The following is an 11339-nucleotide window of genomic DNA, read 5'->3' as shown; positions in this document are numbered from 1 at the left end:
TGAGAAGGTGAAGGGCCCTCAACAAGTTTGGGTTCCTAAAGCTTGAATCTCTTGTGTGTAGGTGAACTATAAGACCGGTGGAAGTCATTGGGTTATTGATAGTGGTTGCACTCAATATATGACCGGTGATCCTCATATGTTCACCTCACTAGATGAAGAGGTAGATGGACAAGAGAAAATAACATTTGGAGATAACTCAAAGGGCAAGGTTAAAGGATTGGGCAAAGTGGCAATATCAAATGATCATTCCATCTCCAATGTGCTATATGTCGCTTCATTGAGTTTCAACTTGCTATCCATTGGACAATTGTGTGATCTTGGCTTCCAATGCTTGTTCACCGAGGAGGTTGTTGTATCCAAGGTAGATGATAATCAAGTGATATTCAATGGATTTAGATACAACAACTTATATCTAGTGGATTTCACCTCCGAAGATGCAAATTTGAAGACTTGCCTATTCACCAAAACAACACTTGGGTGGCTATGGCATAGAAGACTTGCTCATGTTGGTATGAGTTCACTCAAGAAGCTAATGAAGAATGATTTGGTGAGAGGGTTAAGGATGTGAAGTTTGAGAAGGACAAACTTTGTAGTGCATGTCAAGCCGGCAAGCAAGTTGCAAATACCCATCCAACAAAAGCTTTCATGTCAACCACAAGAGTGCTAGAACTCCTACATATGGATTTATTTGGACCAACAACATACAAGAGTTTGGGAGAGAATCTCTATTGTCTTATGATTGTTGATGACTATTCAAGGTATACATGGGTATTCTTCCTTCATGACAAATCTGAAGTTGCATCTTGCTTCAAGAAGTTTGCCAAGAGAGCTCAAAATGAATTTGAAGTGAAGCTCAAGAAGATAAGAAGTGACAATGGAAAAGAATTTGACAACACAAATATTGAAGCTTATTGTGATGAAGTTGGGATCAAGCATGAAGTCTCCGCAACCTATACTCCTCAACAAAATAGTGTAGTTGAGAGAAAGAACCGGACTTTGATCACTCTTGCAAGGACAATGCTAGATGAGTACAACACCCCCGAAGCTCTATGAGCGGAAGCAATCAACCTATACTCCTTGGCAAGACACCTTATGAGTTGCTCAATGGGAAGAAGCCGGACGTCTCCTTCTTTAGGGTGTTTGGTTGCAAATGCTACATCTACAAGAAGCGGCAACACCTAGGGAAGTTCCAAAGACATTGTGATATTGGTTTTCTTGTTGGTTACTCATCAAAGTCCAAAGCATATAGAGTATTTAATCATGCCACCGGCTTGGTTGAAGAACATATGATGTGGAATTTGATGAATCTAACGGCTCCCAAGGAGCACATGAGAATCTTGATGATGTAGGTGATGAACCATTGAGGGAGGCTATGAAGAATATTCTAGTGGGAGACATCAAGCCAAAAGATGATGAAGATGATGTACAAGTCATTGATCAACCTTCTTCATCAAGTGTGCCACAAGATGGTGAAAAAGATGGGAGAGTAGAAAATGAAGATACTCATATCTCCCATGAGCAAATGGTGGTACAAGCACAAGATGTTGATGCTCTACAACCACCTCCTCAAGTGGTCAATAGAAGAAATACACCTCTCCTACAAGATCATCTACAAGATCTCATCATAGGGAGTCCATCAAAGGGTGTAATGACTTGATCTCAAAAACTTGCTTCATTTATTGCTCATCACTCTTTTGTCTCCTGCTATGAGCCTACCAAGGTAGAAGAAGCTCTTAAAGATCCAGATTAGATCAATGCCATGCATGAAGAGTTGAACAACTTCACTCGCAATGAAGTTTGGACTCTTGAAGAGTGACCAAAAGGTGCAAGAGTCATTGGAACAAAGTGGGTGTTCCGCAACAAGCAAGATGATCAAGGAGTTGTTGTGAGGAACAAGGCAAGACTAGTTGCAAAGGGGTTCTCCCAAGTTGAAGGTTTGGATTTTGGAGAGGCCTTTGCACCGGTTGCAAGATTAGAAGCCATCTGTATCCTACTTGCATATGCATCACATCATGAAATGAAACTATATCAAATGGATGTGAAAAGTGCATTTTTAAATGGCTTTATTAATGAACTAGTCTATGTTGATCAACCTCCCGGGTTTGAAGACCCTAGATATCCTAATCATGTTTATAGGTTGTCCAAGGTGTTATATGGGCTTAAGCAAGCCCCAAGAACTTGGTATGAGCGCCTTCGGGACTTCCTCATTGAGAAGGGCTTCACCATTGGGAAGGTTGACACCACACTATTTACCAAGAAGCTTGATGGGCATATCTTCATTTGTCAAGTATATGTTGATGATATCATCTTTGGATCATCAAATGAAGACTCATGAAAAGAATTTAGTGAATTGATGTCAAAGTAGTTTGAGATGTCAATGATTGGTGAGCTTACATTCTTTCTTAGTTTTCAAGTCAAGCAAATGAAAGAAGGCATCTTCATCTCTCAAGAGAAATACACAAAAGATCTTCTCAAGAGATTCAAGATGGATGAATGTAAGCCAATCAAGACACCAATGCCTACAAATGGACATCTCGACCTAGATGAGGGAGGTAACCTAGTTGATCAAACTCTCTATCGTTCCATGATTGGTAGCTTGTTATATTTAACCGCATCTAGGCCCAACATCATGTTTAGTGTGTGTATGTGTGCTAGATTTCAAGCTAATCCTAAGGAAACACATTTAATTGCCGTAAAAAGAATCCTTAGGTATCTTAAGCACACACCAAGCATTGGCCTTTGGTATCCCAAAGGAGCTATATTTGAATTAGTTGGCTATTCGGATTTGGATTATGCCGGTTGCAAAGTTGATAGAAAAAGCACATCCGGAGGGTGCCATTTGCTTGGTAGATCACTTGTGTCTTGGTCCTCCAAGAAACAAAATAGTGTGGCTTTGTCCACCGCCGAAGCGAATACATTGCCGTGGGTGCTTGTTGTGCACAAATATTATACATGAAACAAACTTTGCTAGACTATGGTGTAGTTCTAGAAAAGGTACATCTTTTGTGCGATAATGAAAGTGCGGTAAAACTTGTAAATAATCTAGTTCAACACTCTCGCACCAAGCACATAGATATCCACCATCACTTTCTAAGAGATCATGTTGCTAAAAATGATATATCACTAGAAGGTGTAAGAACCGAAGATCAATTAGCGGATATCTTCACTAAACCGCTAGATGAGGCTACATTTTGTAGATTGCGGAATGAGCTCAATGTACTTGATTTTAGTAACTTCACTAAAAATTGAGCTTGTGTTGTCCCTTGCATTCATTGTAATATACAACATGTTTAATTCTTGGTAATGCATATAGGGCTTGTCTAACATGGTTAAGATAACCACCGAAAAGCGTGTGAAGAAGCTTAACCTTGGATCAAACTTGACAAGCAACTAGATTTACTTACAAGTATTGCATATGCATGAATGTTGTTTTGTCGTTTTTGTTCCATTTGCCCTCTTATTGCCTATTTTCTTAAAAAGAATTATAGCCTAAATCAAAATATTTTGAAAATTATGAGGGTTTGAGAGAGGTCACTCACATCAGTCCCAATTGGTGTTTATTTGGATCTTATTCAAGTTGGGACTTGATTGGGAATAGGCAGCGCGAAGGAACATTGAAGATTTGCTAGAAAAGAGTGACCGGACGCTGCACCGGACTCTGCAGTCCAACATCCGGTCAGTTCACAGGAGGTGAACAGAAGCTGAAGGAGTGACCGAACTCTGCGTTTGAGCGTTCAGTCAGGAAGGGTTCTAGCGTCCGGTCGATCTACATGGCGTTAAGGGCAACTAATCGGACTTTGGCTGCATCCGGTCATGGACCATCGGACGCGTCCAGTTGTGATTCTAGAGGTATTGGACCCAGCGTCCGGTCGCTACCACCAGAGCATCCGGTCAGTAGATCTCATGCGGCTTTAGGACTCTTTATTTGTTTCCTTTCTTGTCAGGGACCCTATTTAACCAAATCGGCCGTACCTAGCATTGATCCGCCTATGCCCTAGCCAGCTTCCCTGCGCTGACACCGCCATAGCTCATCCACGCCACCACCGTCACGCTAGCTCCACCGCCGCCGTGCCCGCACAGCTCTTCCCCGAGCCAGCTCGCCACGCCAGCGCTAGCCCACGCGCCCGCCGCTGCCAGCCCGTGTCCGCACGCCACCATCAGCTTGCGAGCCTTCGTAGCCACCGTGCCACCGCGCAGAGCTCCACCGCTGTCCACTGCTCAGGTACCTGCCATGCTCCATTGTCGCCGAGTCACTGCAAAGCTCTCACAGTGTTGGTAAGGCCTTCTCCAACGCCGTCGTGCCCTAATCTGCATTGCTATTACATGCTTTAACTTCAAACTGCAACTAGGGCAATCAATTCATCGCGAACCCTAACCCTAGCGGTCCCAGTGTTCCCCCCGCATGTCACTTCTCTTTTTATTAGATCGTTGGTTTGTTAGGTAGCAAGCTAGTCGTTTCTATTTCGCATCTAAATTGCTTGCTCTCATAGGGTTTCACATCTATTAGATATATCGTATTTACTTGTATATCCATCTATTCCATCGTGCAGCGAGTTGGTGTCATTGAGGTGACAGGTGCAGTTGATAGTCAACTCGGAGCCAAGCTCACGAGTACGGATCGAGGCCAAGCCTCGAAAGTGTCAGTGGACAGTTGATCTTGTTAGCGGTAGTTTTTCTCTTGTCAGATCAGATGGCTCGCACCAAGAACGTTGGTGGTGGTCCCGGAGATGACGATCGGAGGCCCCCGCCTCGCTTGCTCGCAGGAACCAAAGGCAAGGCGATGAAGCAGGTTACATCAAAGAAGCGCAAGTATCCTGATGCAGAGACAGCGAGAGCAGCAACAGTCGCTGAGGCCGCAGAGCGTGCCGAGAGAGGAGGTGCCCGTAGTGGAGTTGTCATAGCAGATCATCTAGCACCAGACGCGTAGGGCAGACTTGAGCGCATTGAGCGTCTTCATGGTAGTCTAGCTGGGACTATCATGATGGTAGGACGATGTCTTCCTGTTATGGATCCTTAGCCTCAGGGGGAGTCACAGCAGCAGCCCCCACCAGTAGAGCCTCAGCCAGCTTAGGAGACATAGGAGGGACAGCAGTCACAGCAGCCTCAGGAGGGTGAGGAGGGCCAGTAGGCCGAGGAGACCGAGGAGGCACCCCAGCCGTAGCTATGCCACTCTAGTCGTACCAGTGTTCCAGTCCCACCTAGGCCAGCTACACAGCGTAGGGAATCACGCCCACCGCTCAGACCATAGGGTCCGCCTCCAGTGATCCACCTTGACTTGAGGGCCGCCACGGCCAAGCAGGTTCAGCAGCTTCGCTTTGTGGAGTTTGATGTGTGGTTTCCACCTAGGAGGGATGAGAGAGCTGCAGAGGGTTTCTACACACCGCTCTAGGAAAACTTCTACAATGCATATCTAAACAGTGGGGCAATTTTCAGATCTCAGAGAGTCTACAGTATTAAGGCTATTGTGGCAGCAGCCGGAGAGCATATCCGCCCCTACTTATCATATCTACCGGGGCTAACAAATCTGATTGGACGGACTGAAGTATATGTACCATCTTGGGTTCGTCAGTTTTATGCTTCGCTCTACATTGATCCACAGCATAGATTTATTCACTTTTCATTCAGAGGCAGAGACTATAGGATGATGAGTTAGAGGGCTAGGGAGATACTGAGGTTACAGGAGCAGCCTATCAGGTTACATGAGGTATGTTATGGACAGCAGGAGCCTCCCAGGCGTCCTCATGGTGGTTTGGTGCCCCCTACAGATCTTGTGTGCCATTACTTCAAGGAGCCCTTTGGTGAGGGGTCAAGGAGGAACCCTAGTGACCTTACTCCTACAGCTTGAGTGCTAGAGACTATCATCAGAAGGACACTACTTCCCAGGTTGTGATATAGAGAGGGTCTGACTCGCCTATAGCTCTGGCTCCTCAATGCCCTGATGCAGCAGACCATGTTTGATATTTGGGAACTCCTTCTATCAGAGATGGAGGATAGTATAGCTGAGGGCTTCAAGGGCCGTAGGCAGCTTCCATATGCACACTGGATCACATTTCTTATGCTCAAGGCTGTGCATGTTAGGACTCCTGAGATGGTTGCAGAGTACAAAGGTGCCACCACAGAGTTTCTAGCTTATAACATGGCATAGAGGATCAGGCATAGCACACCATAGGCACCCGCTCAGCCTCGCCGTCGTCTAGATGTTCTAGAGTCAGTAGCTCAGCAGGACGAGATTATTAGAGGCATATCCGCTACTAAGGAGGAGTAGCTTGAGGCTCAGGAGGAGAGGAGCGAGTCCAATGACAATTCGGATGATGACTACCTGCCTATTCCTCAGATGCCTCCATGCAGACACGATGTAGAGGCCGGCAGTTCCAGCTTAGCTCCACCTACACCGCAGATGGATCCCACTTTGATTGCTATTCTTGAGTGGATGCAGTAGGATCAGGCATGACAGGCTCAGGAGACCGCTGCCAACTTTGCACAGTTTCAGGCTCGTCAGGACGAGTTCCAGCGGTAGCGATAGATTCTCCAGCAGCAGCAGTAGCAGTTTATGGGATTTATGCAGCATGTAGTAATAGCACTTGGGGCCCCACAGCCATAGCTTTCGCCCTAGCTTGCTTAGCCTGCCACCACTTCGATGACTCTAGCTGTACAGCCCAGTGGGCTTCAGAGTCAGGGACAGCCTCCAGCTCCATTTGCTTCTCCCACAGTATAGGTGTCCTAGTGGTTATCTTCGCTTGTGTTAGCCCCGCGTTTCACACCACTTCAGATGGGCTTCACACCTGATGAGTCACCCTCGCTATTTGTACCTAACACGTCAGTCTCTAGGAGTCTTGGAGCATCTTTCAGCGAGTTGACAGGCATGCCTACACCACCACATATGCATGCCGCCGGTCCTTCTACAGCAGCTCTAGTCATCATGACTACTCAGAGGCTCCCGTCTTCTGTCGCATCTTCAGATCCTACGACAGATGTAATTGCAGCATCACAGGTAGCACCTGCTCCAGCTCAGACCTAGACCACTTCAGAGACACTTCCAGCCACAGAGGGTCAGTCAGTACAGAGCTCAGGGTCAGATGATGATGGCGCCTAGTTCTAGCTTGCCCCTCGTACCTCAGCGCCCGACTCGTCCGCTGTAGCCCCACCGACCGACCCTTAGGTTTTGGTGTTTAACGCCAAAGGGGGAGAGGGTTCGAGTATGTAGACTCAGGGGGAGTGAGTTTTAGGGGGAGTCTAGTTAGTCTATTATATACATTTGGAGTTTTATTTGTGTGATACACTATTACTATTATGCATTCGTGTGTTTACTTTCATGCATACTATTATATCTATGTGATAGTGATATCTACATGATTGTGATATATGACATGTGTGCTCTCTACTTTGAATTCATTGATATGTCATATCACTTGTGTTATGCTCATTTGCTTTTGCTTCCGCATTTATACTCCGATGCAAATGAGCTTTATTACTTGTACTCATGCTTAATTCATATCCTTTGAGTACATTGTGTTGGCTTGGGTCATATAAGCTTGACTAACTCTTTTGTTCTTATCGACAAAAGCTTATATGAACCAAGCATAACAAAAACCTCACTCTTTCACATACTCAAGGTGGTATTGTCATCAATCATCAAAAAGGGGGAGATTGAAAGCATCTAGGCCCCTTGTTAGGTTTTGGTGATTAATGACAATACAAGATTACTATGACTAACGTGTGTTTTGTAGAGCAATTAAGTTAGGTCATGGTAATGGAGATCAATTGGGTAATCAAGATGGTCATGCCCCTACGATGGAAATCGTTTCGGTTTTCAAAGGATGGACGACAAGGTTAAGGATGACTAGTTCTAAGTGTCGATTGGAGTTGGAGAGACACTTAGAGTAGTTTAGGACTTTGTTTTTCCTTTGGCCATACTATTAAGGGGGGTATGGATGAGTAGCTTGACCTAAATGAGTCTAGTGAGTTAGGTGTGGTGCACACTTGTTAAAACTAGCACTAGGTAGTTCCTCAATATGCCTAAGATCCTTTGGAGCAAACTTCATTCACATATGTTCGAAAGTTGGAAGTGAATGGAGGGTCAAATGCTGACCGAATGCTGGCTCCGGTGCGACCGGACGCTGGCCGCAGGGTCCAATCAGTTCATTTGACCAAGGTAATTGTGTTCGGTGCGACCGGACGTTGGAGTGGTCAAGTGACCGAACGCTGAGAGGCAGCGTCCGGTCGACTCCAGTAAGGTTCTAGAAAGGAATATCTACGACCGGACGCGTTCGGTCAGTACTGACCGGACCCTGAGGGTTCAGCGTCTAGTCGAGTATAGTAAGGTTCTAGTGAGGGTTTAATGCGATCGGACATGTCCGGTCAGTGGTGATCGGACCCTGCTAGCGTCCGGTCAACACTTAACCACTGGTGTGCGGGTTGAACTGACCGGCGCGTCCGATCAATATGACCGGAGCGTCTGGTCACCCCACAGAGGCTCATAACGATTCGTTTTTCAGGCTGCCTTATAAATAGAAGCTCCACTCGTGTGTGGAGTCACTTTTGCTCATTCCAACAGCTGAGAAACACGTTTGTGAGTGCCAAGAAGAGCAAGGTCCTAGTGAGGTGATTGAGATTTGAGAATCCAAGAGAGTAGCCTCATTAGTGAATCAAGAGTAGCAAAGTGTGCATCCATCTTCTCATTAGGCTTCGCGTGGTCAAGTGAGAGTTCGTGCTTGTTACTCTTGGTGATCGCCATCACCTAGATGGCTTGGTGGTGATTGGGAGCTTGGTGATCACCCGGCGGAGCTTGTGGGTGACCCAACTCAAGTTGTGAGCGGTTTTGGGTGATTCGCCGCGACGGAGTATCGAAGAATCAACCCGTAGAGAGCACTTGATCCTTGCGCGGATCAAGGGGGAGCTACACCCTTGTATGGGTGCTCCAACAAGGACTAGTGGGGAGTGGCGACTCTCCGATACCTCAGCAAAACATCGCCGCGTTTCTCTCTCTCTCTATTTACTTTGAGCATTTACTTTGAGCAATTCAATACTTGTCTTTACATTCATAGAATTGCCATGCTAGAGTAAGTTTAGAACATAGGTTGCAAGTCCATTGTTTGTTAGATTAATAGAAACACGTTTCTAGGCACAAGGGGTTAATTAGGCTAACCGTAGGATTTAATTATTGCAAGAAAATTTAGAATTAGCCCAATTCACCCCCCCCCTCTTGGGCATCTTGATCCTTTCACCCCCATTGGACAACCTATACCTTCTGAGTATGAGGGTGGCTAGAAGACCCGGCAGCCACTCACTTCCTCTTCCACTCTGCCTGGGAATCCCGCTGCAAGCCCTCTATGGCGATGGTAGCGTTCATCAGTGCCCCGAAGGTCTGATAGTTCGCCATGTACAACTTCTCCTAAAGGATATAAGAGAGGCCGTGAAAGAAGCGGCCCTTCTTCTTCTCATCAGTGTCCACATGAATGCCAGCATACTGGGACAAGTGATTGAACTTATTAACATAATCCATCACTATCATACTCCCTTGGCATAGCTCTAGGAACTCAGTCAGCTTCCGGTTGATGACACTGGCAGGAATATAGAACTCTCTGAATGCTGTGGTGAACTCCTGCCAGGTTGTCGGATGATCTGGCTACTGCATGGCATGGAAAGTATCCCACCATGCACTTGTGGACCCTAATAGTTGCTGCACTACAAAGCGCACTTTCTACTCGTCGACCACGTTGAGCAGCAGAAACTTCTGCTCCAGAATGCGAAGCCAGTGCTCCGCATCTAGGGGCTCATCTGTCGGTGTGAAAGTGGGCAGGTGGGTCTTGAGGAAATCCTAGTAAGAGGAGGGTCCCTCAGGACAACGGGCACCACCCTCGTTCCCACCATTGCCCCTGTGGCCTCCGCGGGCGAAGCCTGTGATAGCTTGTGCCATGATTTACCACAAAAAATCCTACAATTATTAACCTACATAATACTAAGCTCTTTAGTTTGAATTTATGAACCTACCATCGTCATAGCTAATTGTAATCTAACTGTACTAACAAGCAGATGGTAATTTTGCGATGTCCTACTCTTGGGCAGCCACCATGTCCTGAAGTCGGGCCACCTAGGATGTCAGGGCCTCAACCTAGGATCTAGCTTACGCTTCACGATGAAGCGACTCGTTCTCCAACCTCTGAGAAGCCTCCAATTCCTCCTGTAGGCGACATGCCTTGGTCTCCACCGTTTCCAAGCGGTCATGGTCGGTGCTGCCTCCCACCTGCGTTTGGTAAGCCAGACGTAGAAACCAAGACTTTGCCATTGAAGTTTTCATCAACCCTTGCAAAAAATGGGAGGGATGATCAGGCAACCACGGTGAAAGTGGAGCAAATGCGGTGAGAGTAGAAGATAAGAGGACCCACCTATGCCCAGACCACCACTGTCGATAGAATATCATTGGTAGTCCTCCGAGGGGTATCCCACGAAGGTAGATTGATCGACAGAGATGCGTGTAATCGAGAATAAGAAGGCAACAGAGACACACGAGTTAGATAGGTTCAGGCCATTAGTATGACGTAATACCCTACTCCTGTGACTGTTGGATTATATTGGCTATCATATGATATTACGTGAGTTTGGAGAGGGTCCCTTGTAACACCCTTGGTGTTACCCTGTACACCTTTTTGCTAAAGCACTGCATTAGCATCATACTTATGTGTAAATGTATGAGTTATAGAGTATAAAGCAATATACGGAACTTGAAACGTTCATTTGAAACACGAAACACATGTTACATTTCATGTCGCGTGGTATTACTTAGGGTTCTAAATGAATTTTTATGGAACAAAATTGCTATAGAACGCATATGCAAAGCTTTGGTAAAGTTTGTAACGCATATGCGATGATGAAATATGTGCATTCGAGAACGGGATTCGCTAGCTAGTGTATCGAGTAGCTTGGAAATCGCATTCGACGCGAAATCGTTTAGGACTTAGCTGAAATTTCCTAAGTCGGACAACGCTTTGACGAAGCTATGTTCAGCAATTTTTGTAGAATGATCGGGTTAGGGAGTGGCATGGTTTTGGGGTTTCTTTTAGTAACCTGATATACCAGCTATAGCGTAAAATAGGTGGTGTAGCTACTGGATCATCGAGTTGGGTTTTTGGGTAGCTTTAAAAAGCATGCAAGTCACTGTCACGGCTGATTGTAGTGTTTGGGCGCGATCATCGCGCCAGCACCCATCGTCGCCGCGTCTGCTTCCCAGCGCGCGCGCCACGCATGGGCCGCCGCGCTGGTAGGCCCTGCCACTGGTCCCACACCACTATGGCCACACCCCATTGCTGCGTCTGGGACACCACGCACACACCGCATGTACC

The sequence above is a fragment of the Miscanthus floridulus genome, chromosome 17 (genome assembly GCF_019320115.1).
Source record: "Miscanthus floridulus cultivar M001 chromosome 17, ASM1932011v1, whole genome shotgun sequence".
Classification (NCBI taxonomy): domain Eukaryota; kingdom Viridiplantae; phylum Streptophyta; class Magnoliopsida; order Poales; family Poaceae; genus Miscanthus; species Miscanthus floridulus.
The sequence above is the reverse complement of the archived record's forward strand: the minus strand, read 5'-3'. Positions refer to the sequence as shown.